Source organism: Bos grunniens, chromosome 29 (genome assembly GCF_055505025.1).
Source record: "Bos grunniens cultivar Pamir isolate PY7600 chromosome 29, Bosgru_T2T1.0, whole genome shotgun sequence".
In the NCBI taxonomy this organism is placed as follows: Eukaryota; Metazoa; Chordata; class Mammalia; order Artiodactyla; family Bovidae; genus Bos; species Bos grunniens.
Genome location: NC_141193.1, coordinates 2,895,436 through 2,909,028, shown reverse-complemented (window position 1 = coordinate 2,909,028; position 13,593 = coordinate 2,895,436). Strand labels below are relative to the sequence as shown.

Below are 13,593 nucleotides of genomic sequence, written 5' to 3'. Positions count from 1 at the left end.
ATGTTGAGGTTAATTATTTAAGTAATGAGGCCCAAAGCAATATTGGCTTGCTGTCCTAGGATCCCAGGCTTCTTGGTCTAGTCCGGAGGACATCACATTTACATATTTAGAATTAAGTATTTGTATGCACAAGTTGGAGGAGGAAACGGCAACCCACTCCAGTATTCTTGCCTGGAGAATCCTGTGGACAGAGGAGCCTGGTGGGTTGCTGTCTATGGGGTTGCACAGAGTCAGACACGACTTAGCAGCAGCAGCAGCATGCATGCATGTTAATGCATATCAGCAAACTGTCTGCAGAGGGTGGCATCAGAAGAAGACTTCTGGTGCAGCGTTTTCCATCCTGGATCCCAGGTCTTGCAGCCCAAGAGTGCACACAATGCGACCTGGGACGGTGCCGCCCTTCAAGATGCTGGGCTCTACTCTGCTTCTTCCTGCAAAGCTGTCGTCTCCTGTGTGTCCTGGCTGCCCCCTGGTGGCCGCTCACTAGACCACAGCTCTCAGATCCAAGTTAGGAAAGATTGCACACGTTCCTCCTTCTGGAGCCAAGAAAGGCTTTCAGCCCTTCAACTGACCTCTAACACAATGCAGAGTAATTTGACAACATTAAAAAAATTTTAAGTACAAGAAAGAAAGGGAGAGGCAGTTTTTCTTCTTCTCTTTTTAAAATTGTAGTTGATTTACTATGTTTTATTTCTGCTGTGCAGCAATGTGATTCAGTTACACATTCTTAGCCATTGCGGCTTATCACAGGGCAGTGACTATAGTTCCCTGGGCTGCCCAGCAGGACGGTGCTGTCTATCCATTCTAAGTGCCACCGTTTGCATCTGCTAACCCCAAACTCCACTCCAGCCCTCCCCACTCCTGCCCTCGGCAGCCGCAGGTCTGCCCTCTGCGTCTGTGAGTCTGTCTCTGTTTCACAGACTCGTTCATTCGTATCGTATTTCAGATTCCACATATAAGTGCTACCACGTGGTACTGTCTTTCTCTATCTGACTTACTTCGCTTAGTCTGGTCATCTCCAATGGTACTGTCTTTCTCTATCTGACTTACTTCCCTTAGTCTGGTCATCTCCAGGTCCCTCCTGCAAATGGCAGGATGCAAATGGCCTTGCAGCTGCAAATGGCATTGTTTTGCTCTTTTGCACGGCTGAGTCGTATTGCGTTGTGTGTATGCACCACATCTTCCTCACCCATTCACGTGTCGATGGACACTTAGGTTGCTTCCATGTCTTAGCTACTGTAAATAGCGCTGCTGTGGACACTGGGAGCCTTGTATCCTTTCAAACTAGAGTTTTGTCTGGAGAAATGCCCAGGAATGTGTTGCTGGATCACACAGTGACTTTTTTTTTCAGTTTTCTGAGGAACCTCTGTGCTGTTTTCCACAGTGGTTGCACCAGCTTGCCTTCTCTCCAACAGTGTAGGACGGCTCCCTTTGGGAGGGGCAATTCTAACACATTTGTACTTAAATATCCAGTTCTGGGTCCTGAAAGAATACACAGGTGCTGTGTCTATCCTGTAGAGGTGATGAGTCCATCTCATACAGAGGGTCACACGCATGGCCCATGGGCCACTTCCAGCTTCCGTCTGTTTTCTTAAAGTTTTATTGGCACACAGCCACACCCATTTGTCTACATACTGTCTCTGGTCCTTTCTTACTACAGCAGCAGCATCGAATGGTTGTGACTGAGGCCGTCTGACCCGCAAAGCCTAAAGGATTTCCTAGTTGGCTTTTTCTGGAAAACATCTGCCCACTCCTGGGTGCACCGGTTCATGGTGACACCTGCAAAATGGACTCTGGTTAGCTTGGAAAGACGTTTCCTCTGTGGATTTGATTTTTCATCAGTTCGTTCCAAAAATTATTGCAGAGCTACTGTGTGCCAGGCATTATTTCTGGTCAGAAAAGATGCTTGATGTTTTCAATCTTGGAGAGCATCCATATTTTCAGTTTGGACAATAGTCATGCCAGTTACCAGCATTTTCCACCCAAAATGGCATCTCACTCTTTTTCAGCTTCCACACCAAGCCCACCACCTGGACCAAAGTTTCACCCATTCAACACAGCTTCCCTGTCCGCTAGACTGAAATTTATCATGGGTGCCCTCTCCTCAGTCACCTGTATCCCGATAGTGTTGGAGGCCAAATTCATCCTCCAGAGAGAACAACAGCAATGAACAGTCCACCTCACCTGGTCAGGTCCCACAGGAAGGGAGAGGAAATCTGGGTCTGGTTTTGCACCTGCTGTTAAGTCAAGGCTCTGCTCCCTGAAGTCCTTAGACCTCCACTAAAGATTTCTTCACCTGTGTCCCCCTGGCTTGTGTCACTGATGAGAAATGCAAATGCTTGTGAATTTCAAATACACATTTGGAAGAAAATGCTGACGTATTTTCATTTACCAGCAGCCATAAGCAGCCCCAAATGGACCCTTCTCCTTCATAGAATCTTAATTTAAACGTGACTGCGTGGAGCTGTTTGGATACATGAAAAGGAACCCAGGCTGCTTTGCTGTGTGTTTTGCCAGGAGCCCCTGACTCTGGGGCCTGGGAGTCTGCCCAGGTGCCCAGACTCACAAAAATTGGGGAATACCTGAGACTTTGAGAATTGAATTCCAGACCGTTTTAGATGTAATTTGGTTAAATCCCTACTTAGAAGTCTTTTATATATATATCTGAAGGAAGAAGATTAAAGGAAGCATCAAGAGAAAGCTTGATGAGGAATTGCCTGGTAGACTATTGGTTAAGAATCTGCCTACCAATGCAGGAGACATGGGCTCGATCCCACGTCTGGGAAGATGCCACAGGCTGTGGGGCAACTAAGCCCTCACACCACAGCCACTGTGCCCACCTGCCCGCGAACGTGTGCGCCACAGCAAGAGAAGCCACTCCAGTGAGAAGCCCACCCGCCAAAGCAAAGACCTAGTGTAGACAAACACAAAAGTTTTACATTTTTTTCTTTTTTGGAAAAGAGAAAACATGAAGCCATTCATTTTTGTTGGTGGTGGTGTTCAGTTGCTAAGTCGTGTCCAAATCTTTGTGACCCCATGGACTGCGCACGCCAGGCCTCCCAGTCTCTCATCTCCCAGAGCTTGCATAACTAAGTTCATGTCCATCAAACCATCTCATCCTCTGCTGCCCTCTTCTCCCCCTGCCCTCAATCTTTCCCAGCATTAGGGTCTTTTCCAATGAGTCAGCTCTTGGCATCAGGTGGCCAAAGGATTGGAGCTTCAGCTTCAGCATCAGTCCTTCTAATGAGTATTCAGGGTAGATTTCCTTTAAGATTGATTGGTTTGATCTCCTTGCGGTCCAAGGGACTCTTATGAGTCTTCTCCAACACCACAGTTCGAAAGCATCATTTCTTCAGTGTTCTTCCTTCGTTATGGCCCAGCTCTCACATCAGTACATGACTACTGGAAAGACCATAGCCTTAACTATACACACCTTAGTCAGCAAGAAATTTGAAATTCCCAAGCACATCTTGCTTCTTGGAAAGCAACCAGTCCCCTCTTACCTCCAAGTTCCCAGGGAAGACACGTGGCAGGTGCAGGCCTGGTTCTCAGGGGAAGGGTTCTCGTTTATTCAGTGCTGAACCATCAGTCTCGTTCAGCAACATTTCTCTTTCTGTTAGAAAAAAGATTTCAAAGTCCTCCATTAAACATTAAACAGTGAAAGCATCTAGGCCAAACCAGAGGTACCGAAACAAACAGCTGAATGACCATCACAAATAGGGCAGCCGACTAACGACCTCCCTGCCCCATCCACTGAAGAAAAGACCTTTCGTAAAACTGAGCTATCTGGTTAATTGAAACTTCGTGAACATGACATTTGCAAACACACAAGCCTCTCAAGGAGATGACAAACCTCTCTGCCTGCTTCACCAAGGATGCTGGCCATGGGGTGGCCTTGTCTTGGTGGCCTGGGGCCACCATGATGCAGAACAATCACACTGTGCTGTGACACAGCTGTGACCTCAGGGTCCTGCCCTGACGTCAGCTCCAGCCTGCCAGGTCCCCGCTTGCCGTCCAGTGTTTACAACCTCCTTTCTGCTTTTCCTGTATCCACTCTTGTGGTTGTTCTGGCATGTGGGGCCCTCCAGGAATCGGCCCTGCTGCAGAAGAATGGAGATGCAGGCCCTTGCCAGACCCCCGAGGCCTGCCCCTGGGATGTGAGCTCCGGGCACTGGAGGAGAGTTGACTGTTAGGCAGAGCTGCCTTCAGCCTTGGGCAGGAAGGCAACGGGCTGGCGGAGGCAGGTGTCCTGGCCTGGACGAGGTAGGGGCAGAAGCAGTGTGGTCCCCTCTGGGGGCAGGACATCCCAGCACCTTGACTGAAAGGGCGTGTATCTGGTGAGGCAGAGAGCAGGGTGGCTTCAGACCTCCCATCCCAGCGGGTGGGGTCCCACAAGCAAGGGGTGACAGGACTCCTGGAACCAGTCTGCTCAGAGGATCATGGTGCAGCCTCTGGCATGCGGGGTGCAAACACGAGGGCCCACTGGGGTAAGCTGTAACAGCCCTGCTTTCCTGAGTCCATGATCCGCTCCTAATGCTGTCTCCATGAACACCTCATGGAGGATGCACAGACCCACCTAGTCAAGTGAGGGGCGAGTGAGTGGCTGCAAGGGATGGACTTCTAAATTCACGTGTGTGATGAATGCTGGCCGCTGTTCAGTGCAGGGGCTCTGTGGCTCCCTCTTGTCCGTCTGCTCAGGGCGTCTGTCCCTCTACCACCTCCCTCTGCACTCAGAGGGTCTCTGCCAACATCTGCAGCACAGCTGCCCCCTGCCCGCCTGGCGCTTTCCTCCCGGAGGCCGCTGGACGGCCTAGCTCTCCACACTCAGGGACTCTGCACCAGCCCTTCCTCTGTGTGTCCATGCAGAGGAGCTGCCTGACTCCTTTCTTTCTTTGTGGAAAGACATGATGTCCAGGTAACGGAGCGCATGCATCTACGGGCACACCAGGGTGACCTTGATGTTCGCTGTCCCTGTGCAACCGGATGGAGACTCAGGTGTTTGTAGTCCCCAGGAGGTCCGCCCCGTGCCCTCCACTTTGGCCACACCCTGCCAGCCTTCGAGGTAACCACCGTCTGTGTCCTGGTGCAATGACGCGGGCGGCCTGACCTTGGAATTGCTGCAAGTGTCTCCCCCGGGTCGGGTTTCCTTCGCTCCGCACTATGCACACGAGTCTCCCGTGCACTGTAGCCTGGGGGAGGGGGTTACCTGGGTCACTCACTCTGCTGCCCACAGGCTTTCGGTTCCTTCCTGTTTATGAGCAGTGCCACTGTGAGCACTGCTGTGAGCACAGACGCTTGGTCCCTGGAGGCCAGCCTGGCGAGGGGAGTTACTCTGAGTGGACCAGGTGTTGGGCTTTGAGATGCTGCCAGACTCCTCCCTGAAGGGGCCGTCCCAGTCTGCACCCCCATCCGGGGCAGACTGCCTGAGACTGACATCCTTACCAACAGGTCGGCTTCTGGGCCGTTTCATCTTCACTCCCCCACCCAGGGTGGTGGTTTCACCTGCACCTTCCTGAAAATAAGGATGCTGAGCACTTTTCATATGGTTACTGGTCCTTTTCTCAAGTCTCTTCCTCCTTGACAAAAATCAGCTTGCCAGTCACTGTCTTAGTGGCTTGTTGCTGCAGCTGTTCAGTCGCTAAGTCCTGTCTCCCTCTTGCGACCCCGTGGACTGCAGTATGCCAGGCCTCTCTGTCCTCCACCACCGCCTGGTTTGTTCACATTCGTGGCCATTGAGTCGGTGATGCCATCTAAGCACATTCTGTCCGTGAGTCCTCCAGTGGAGAGAGCACCACTGCACCACCTTTCCGTCCTTGTGAATTACCCCTTCACTCTCTGAATGTTCCCTTTTGATGAAATGGGAACATTTAATTTAATTTCGTTGAAATGCAGTCTTTTCTTTTTCCTGCTTCACTGTCCTTTTTAAAGAAATCTTTGCCTAACCAAGACGATTCTCCTTCATTGTTTAATTTATTTTTAAAAGACTATGTATTCATTTGACTGCCCTGAATCTTAGTTGCAGTACACAGAATGTTTCTTACTTGCAGCTTGCAGGATCTGGTTTCCTGACCAGAGTTTGAACCCAAGCCCCCTGCATTGGGAACATAGAACTTTAGCCATTGACCACTAGGGATGTCCCCCCACCTCTTTTATTTTTAAAGAAGATTTTATTGATTTACCTTTTACATCTCAATTTTTTGTATATTGTTAGGTAGTTAGGATAGGAAAAAAGGAGTCCCAAATGGTGGTGGCTAAAAGACAAAGAAAGGGAAAATCCCCTGAAAATGGAACAAAAGAAAGTCCACGGACCGGAGTGAGAACTTCAGGTGAAATAAACACACCCGCTTATTGGCTAGCCCAGTTTGCACAGGGCAGGCTCAGGGTGGAGGAGGAAAAACATATTTAAAAAAAAAAGGAGCCAAAACTGAGCCTCCCTCCTCCCTTTGTCTTTTGGGCCGCCTACCGTCACACTTCGAGGATGTATTTTCCTTTGCTCGCCAGATAAAACTGAGCAGTAACCGAGCTGTAACACTGGTCCGCCGCTTCAAATTTTTTGCCATCTGAGACAGAGCCGAGGAAGTTACACACTCCCCCGCCATCTCTGGTGCTGTGACTCGGATTTAAGCCGGCTGAAACAACCTCGGCTCAGCCCCTGCGAGGCAGAGGCCAAGCACAGCAGAAGCCCGACTTGGTGAAAGCTCAGTGGAAGCTGAACGCAAAGAAAACCCAGCACAGTGGAAATGACAAGAAGCCCAGTGTGCTGGAAACCAGGACAGCGAAAACAAACTCGGTAGAAAGCTCATGCAGCTCAGTCTCAGATTCCAGAAGACCTCTGGTTAAGGTAGGAGGTCCTCGCGCCTACGGCTGGAAGGACATATGGCTAACAAAATCTTAATTCCTTTACATTCTCTCATTTATTGCTTCCTGAACCCCCTGCAAACAGGCAGGTGGCAGTGGGTACAATTAGGTGGCTCCGGCAGGGGCTACTCCCCAGTGTGACCTGAAGGCTCCACTATCCACTGTGCCCTCGATCCTGTTGCCCAAGCAGCTGGGGGTTCTTCTGGCCTTAATCTTCTTTGTGCCAAGGATCAGGCCAATGAAAACTGTGAGCACAGGTCAGGTATCTAGCAGATTCTCCAGCAGGTTATGAAGGGGATTCCTTGGCACATTATTCCACTGCTTTTCCCTTCTGTCCTTCAACTCCTCTCTCCATCTACGCCACTGCTTACAAAATATTGGGCAGGTCTTAAAGTTGTGTTTGAAACTGTTTACCTAAGATTGGGACTCAAACCTATGTGGCAGTGACTCTATGCTATGCTTAGTCACTCGGTCATATCCAAGCGGGACTTGAGGCTGGCCAAAACCCGTAGTGCCTGGTTTCAGGACCTAATGAAGCTCAGGTTCTTGATGTCTCATTGCAAAAAAATTCAGTGAGAGACACAGTGATAGGAAGTTGATTCGTTTAGATTCAGAGAGCAGCACACTGCACAGGGTGTGGGCCATAGCAGAGGGCGAGTGCAGTGGCCATGAAATGTGGTGTGGTTAGTTTTTCACAGGCTGGGTGATTTCATATGCTAATGAACTGGAGGATCATTACAACAGTTGGGGAGCCACCCACTCCTTGGTCTTTTGATGGTGCCTTGGAACTGTCACGGCACCTCTGGGTATGTCATTTAGCTGCAGATTGAGGATCCAGGTTTAGTTGAATTTTACTTGTCTGCCATCTTGGACCCATTTGATTTTAACTGGTTTATATCATGCCCTTGGGCTACATTATTCTTTCAAAAGTTGTGCCCTGCCCTCTTGGCCCCTGTTTCATGCTCTTTTCCTGAGCCCCATCTGGGCCCACAATGTTGCCTTTACAATCTTCTGGAGGGACAATCAGAAAATAGCTGGCCCTTGGGAGGAAAATCCAATCCCACTAGATATTCAGGCCTTCATCTTCCATGTTTCCTACATGTGCAACAATAACAATTCTCAGCAGACCCACTAGGGTAGGTGACAGACACATAATGCCTGCTAGAAGTCCACTTGTTGGTGGCATCCCTTCAAGGGCAACTGGGCTTCCAGGGACAATGTTTGCCACTGGGAGTTAGGCCTGCAGGCCGTTTGGGTCCAAACCCTTACCACCTTTCTCCTAAAGCTACAAACATACCCCTGGATCAAATCTCCACTCCACTTTTATGGAGCAACTGGTCTGTTGCCTCTTATCCTTTTGTTCTTAAGCTACTTACTAACTCCTACAACCAGGACCCTGCTCCCTTGTAGGCAACATCACTCCACCCAGTACTATTAAAATACTCTAAATGGTTTTTCCAGTATGGATGTGAGAGTTGGACTATAAAGAAAGCTGAGTGTGGAAGAATTGATACTTTTGAACTGTGGTGTTGGAGAAGACTCTTGAGACTCCCTTGGACTGCAAGGAGATCCAACCAGTCCATCCTAAAGGTAATCAGTCCTGAATATTCATTGGAAGGACTGATGCAGAAGCTGAAACTCCAATACTTTGGCCACCTACTGTGAAGAACTGACTCATTTGAAAAGACCCTGATTCTGGGAAAGATTGAAGGCAAGGAGGAGAAGGGGATGACAGAGGATGAGATGGCTGGATGGCATCACCAACTCAATGGACATGAGCTTGAGTAAACTCCAGGAGTTGGCAATGGACAGGGAGGCCTGGCATGCTGCAGTCCATGGGGTCGCAAAGAATTGGACGTGACTGAGCAACTGAACTGAACTGAATGTCCCTAACAGGAACAGATAACCCACTCCTTTGTCATCCCTTCTGTTATCACTTAAAGTGGGTCTATGACAATGAAATGTTTACCATTGAAAACACCCTGAACTGCTCTTATGAAGGACCAGGGGAAGAAATCAGTGACTTACATTCCATCAGAGCAATAAGAGGATAAGGCTTGTGGCTGTTTCACCAGGTTCCCAGTTTCAGGGCACAGACTTGGATTGCTTTAAATCATGGTATCTATTCCCATCCACAGTGGACAAATCAGCAATGGCTTAAGATTACAACCCCTAATCCTACCCAGCACTAGTCATACTGGAGACCTTGGGGATGCCCAACTCCAGCCTGGGCATCCCGGGAGGTCAACCTGCCTTGACCTGCCTAGTTATCCAGTCCCCAGGAGGTTGTCATGCCTCAGCCTACTTGGGGATCCTCCAGCCTGGGGTCCTAGGTGGTCGATCTGCCTTGACCTGCCTAGGGATCTGGTCCCCATGAAGTTGTCATGCCTCAACCTGCTTAGGGATCCACCAGTCCAGGGGTTCCAGGAGGTCAACATGCCTTTACCTGCCCAGAGACCCAATTCTCAGGAGGCCAACATGCCTCAATCTGCCCGGGGATTCGATCTCCAGGAGGTTATCACGCCTCAACCTGCCTGGGGATCTGCACCCTGACCTGGGAACACCTGGCTCTCAGGTTGCAACAGTACCGGGTACGATAAGCTTCAGAAAGATTCACCCCTAAGGAAGTCCACCCATGAAAATAGCAGGAAGTCTATTAGTTTTGGGACTGTGCCCAGTCTCAGCAATAACTCAGGAATCCAATGAGAACCCCATTGCCTTTCTGGAAAGTCTAAAAGAGGCCCTCCAAAAGTTTACCAATTTGGACTTAGACTTTTATGAGGGACAGGTGATTTCAAAGGACAAATTCCTGTTCCAATGTGTGTTAGACGTCAGCATAAAGTTACAAGCATAAAGTTGCTGCCTCTTTAGATGAGATGGTCCAGACGGCCACCAGTACCTTTTATTACAGAGAACGGGAGAGGGAGGCCAAGGCCCAGAAAGGGAAGAGAAGGAAAGAGACAAGGCATTCCCAGATGCTGGCTGCCTTCAAGGGAAGCCTATGGCAAACTCCGAGTCCTTAAAGGACAAGGCACGTGGCAAATGCCTAATCTGTAGACAAGTGGGATATTGGGCCAAAGAGTGTCCAAACTGTGACGAGTGTCCAAACCGTGGCAAGTCTCCTAAAATGGCTTGCTACAAATGCCATCAGTTGGGACATTGGGCGGCACTCTACCTTAGTACCCAAGAGCCTCAAGATCAAGCACCAAGCCTTCCCTCACGATGGTTCAACAGGACTGAAGCCGCCCGCTCCAGCCAGCCTGCCTGTCACAGATAACCATCACGGGGCTGGAGACAAGGGTGCAAATGGATGTGGCAGATAGGTCTGAGAATTTCTTGGTTGACACAGAGGCTACCTACTCTGTCCTGACCTCCTACTCCAGAGCCTTCTCTTCCCAAACCTGTACCATTTTGGGTGCTACAGGAAAAACAATTACAAAAAGATTCACTCGAGAACTTCTTTGCTGCTGGGATGGACAAATATCTCCCATATTTGGAAACTGGTGGTCCCTGAGTGTCCTACTCCCTTACTGGGGAGAGATATACTCACTAAACTGGGGACCATCCTTGTGATGAGAAGCTTTTCAGCCCTAGAGCCCTAAAAGGTTGTTGCTGAACCATGAAAAGACGCCGGGATTCTTGGCCTCCGGAGGAGAAGAATTCAATCCGGGGCCAGAGACGAGGCTTGATCGCTCAGAGCTTCTGTGTAATACAGTTTTATTAAAGTATAAAGGAGATAGAGAAAGCTTCTGACATAGGCATCAGTTCAGTTCAGTCACTCAGTCGTGTCCGACTCTTTGCGACCCCATGAATCGCAGCGCGCCAGACCTCCCTGTCCATCACCAGCTCCTGGAGTTCACTCAGACTCACGTCCATCGAGTCAGTGATGCCATCCAGCCATCTCATCCTCTGTCGTCCCCTTCTCCTCCTGCCCCCAATCCCTCCCAGCAGCAGAGTCTTTTCCAATGAGTCAACTCTTTGCATGAGGTGGCCAAAGCACTGGAGTTTCAGCTTTAGCATCATTCCTTCCAAAGAAATCCCAGGGCTGATCTCCTTCAGAATGGACTGGTTGGATCTCCTTGCAGTCCTAGGGACTCTCAAGAGTCTTCTCCAACACCACAGTTCAAAAGCATCAATTCTTCGGCGCTCAGCCTTCCTCACAGTGCAACTATCACATCCATACATGACCACAGAAAAAACCATAGCCTTGACTAGATGGACCTTTGTTGGCAAAGTAATGTCTCTGCTTTTGGAAGGACTACAGCCTCTAATAAATAAACTCCTTGCCTATGGGCTATTGGTCCCCACAAATTTGCTGTGTAACACACTGATCCTCCCTGTAAAGAAACAGGACAGGACCTGGTGAATGTTTCGAGATCTCTGGATCATAAATCTGTAGTCCCCCTCCATCCCACAGTACCCAATCCCTATGTAATCTTGGGAGAAATCCCTCCCAGTGTCAAGTGGTTTATAGTCCTGGATCTCAAAGATACATTCTTTTGCATACCACTGGCTAAAAAAATCCCAATATCTTTTTGCCTTTGAGTGGGAGGCCCCAGGAGAAAAACACCAACAGATGACTTGGACAGTATTACCTCAGGGGTTCAGAGACAGTCCCACTGTTTGGGCATGCTATTAGCCAGTATCTCCTAGATCTGGACCTGGGACCTAATGGGAAAATATTACAATATGTAGATGACCTACTAATCTACTCTCCCAGTGAGAAAAATGCCTAACAACATGCAATTCAGGTTCCAAAGTTTTTAGCAGAGATGGTCGAGACAAAGGTCACTTACCTGGGAGTTCAGAATACTCATGGGTCCAGGAGGCTGTCCTCTGATCGAGTACAAGGAGTCCTCCAATTACCCTCCCCCATGACTCAAAAACAATTGCAAGCTTTTCTGGGGCTAACTAGGAATTGTAGAATCTGGATACCCATCTATGGGCTAATTGCCCAGCCCTTTTAAAGGGCTTTCTTTAAAAGCCCTTTCCTTTTTAGGAAAGTTTGAAGGGACAGGATGCTTCAACTCCATTGATGTGGAGAACTCAAAAGAAGGCAGAGGCTCCACTAAAACAAGCCTTAACTCAAGCACTTGCCTTGAGGTTGCCAGACCCCTCCCCCCCAAAAAAATTCCAACTTTATGTCCACAAAAAGGAACGAATAGCCTTCAGAGTGTTAGCTCAAAGGTTGGAACCTGAGCCCCAGCCTGTAGCTAACTTATCCAAGAGACTCGATCCAACTACCCAAGGCTGGCCTCCCTGCCTTCAAAATCTTGCAGCTATTGCAGTCCTGACAGAAGATGCATTAAAACTCTCTTTTGGGGCAAAGTATTTTTACCAGCCACCAAGTGAAACAACTCCTGAATGGGAGAGACCATTTATGGATGTCTGATCAAAGGATCCTCAGATATCAAGTAGTGCTGATGGAAAATCCTGACTATATCTCCTTGTGAGATTCTTAACCCAGCCACCCTCCTGCGTACCCACAAGGGCTCTCTCCCCATTCACTCTTGCCTAGAAACCTTGGGACACTGGACAAAACCCCAAGAGGAATTGTCAGAAGATCCTCTGACCAATCCTGAGGAAATCTGGTATACTGATGGAGGCAGCTTTGCCTTGGATGGAAAAAGAACAGCCAGATATGCAGTCGTCTCCAATTTTGAGACCACAGAGGCTAAACCTTTGACGCCAGGTGCTTCATCCCAATTGGCTGAGCTCATAGCCCTGACTTGAATTTTAGAGATGGGAAAAGTTGAAAAAGAGTAGGCATTACACTGACTCCAAGTATACCTTTCCGGTGCTACATGCACATGCTGCTATTTGGAAAGAAAGACCACTTGACCACCCGAGGGTCCCCAATTAAGGATGGTGATCAAATCCTTAGGCTCTTGGAGGCGGTCCACCTGCCCACTGAGGTTTCAGTCTCCCACTGTAAAGGACACCAAAAAGGGAGCACGGAAGTGGCACGAGGGAACCAAGCAGCTGATCAGGCAGCTAGGAGAGCAGCGTTACAGAACCATGACCTAATAGGGATTGCCACCTTAGTTCCACAGACTAATTTGCCAGAAACTCCTTCATACACTGAAGGTGAGACTCTTAAAGCTAAGAGCGAGGGCTTTCAAGAGGATCATACGGGGTGGTTCCGAAAGGAGGGACTCCTTTTCCTGCCTGGAAGCCTCCAATGTAAGCTGGTTAACTCCTTACATGCCACCACTCATTTAGGAGAAAAGGCCCTCCAGAGATGACTAGAAAGGTCCTTCAGAGGAACAGGCCTCCAAATTACTATAAGGCAAGTAGTCTTCTCTTGTCCCACTTGCCAATTAAACAACCCCCAAGGAGCTTGAAGACCCCAGCTGGCCCAGCCCATCCAACGGCATGGGACCTACCCAGGAGAGGACTGGCAGATGGACTTAACCCAGATGCCAATTTCTCCAGCGTATAAATACCTATTAGTCATGATAGATACGTTACACAGAATGAATTGAAGGCTTTCCCACTTGGTCTGAGAAGGTTGAGGAGGTGGTTAAAAAAAAACAAAAAAAAAACTGCTCCATGAAATTATTCTGAGATTTGGTCTGCCCAGGTCATTCCAAAGTGACAATGGGACATCATTTCCCTCTAAGGTCACCCAAGGGGTCTCGAAAGCATTGGGCATTACTTATTATCTCCATTGTGCCTGGAGGCCTCAATCTTCAGGAAAAGTAGAAAGAGCCAATCAATTCTTAAAATCAGCGA

The 13,593-nt window shown here is 48.9% G+C and overlaps 1 protein-coding gene across 1 annotated transcript in view; it reads right to left on the bottom strand.

Annotated features, from left to right (window-relative positions):
• Positions 1 to 3,860, bottom strand: part of LOC147341716 (actin, alpha skeletal muscle 2-like) — a 37,244-nt gene extending 33,384 nt beyond the window's left edge. Inside the window, exon 1 of the mRNA XM_086383289.1 lies at positions 3,504 to 3,860. The gene's annotated coding sequence lies outside the window, so the exon portion shown is untranslated. The remainder of the gene's footprint in view (positions 1 to 3,503) is intronic.
• Positions 3,861 to 13,593: the final 9,733 nt, after the last annotated feature.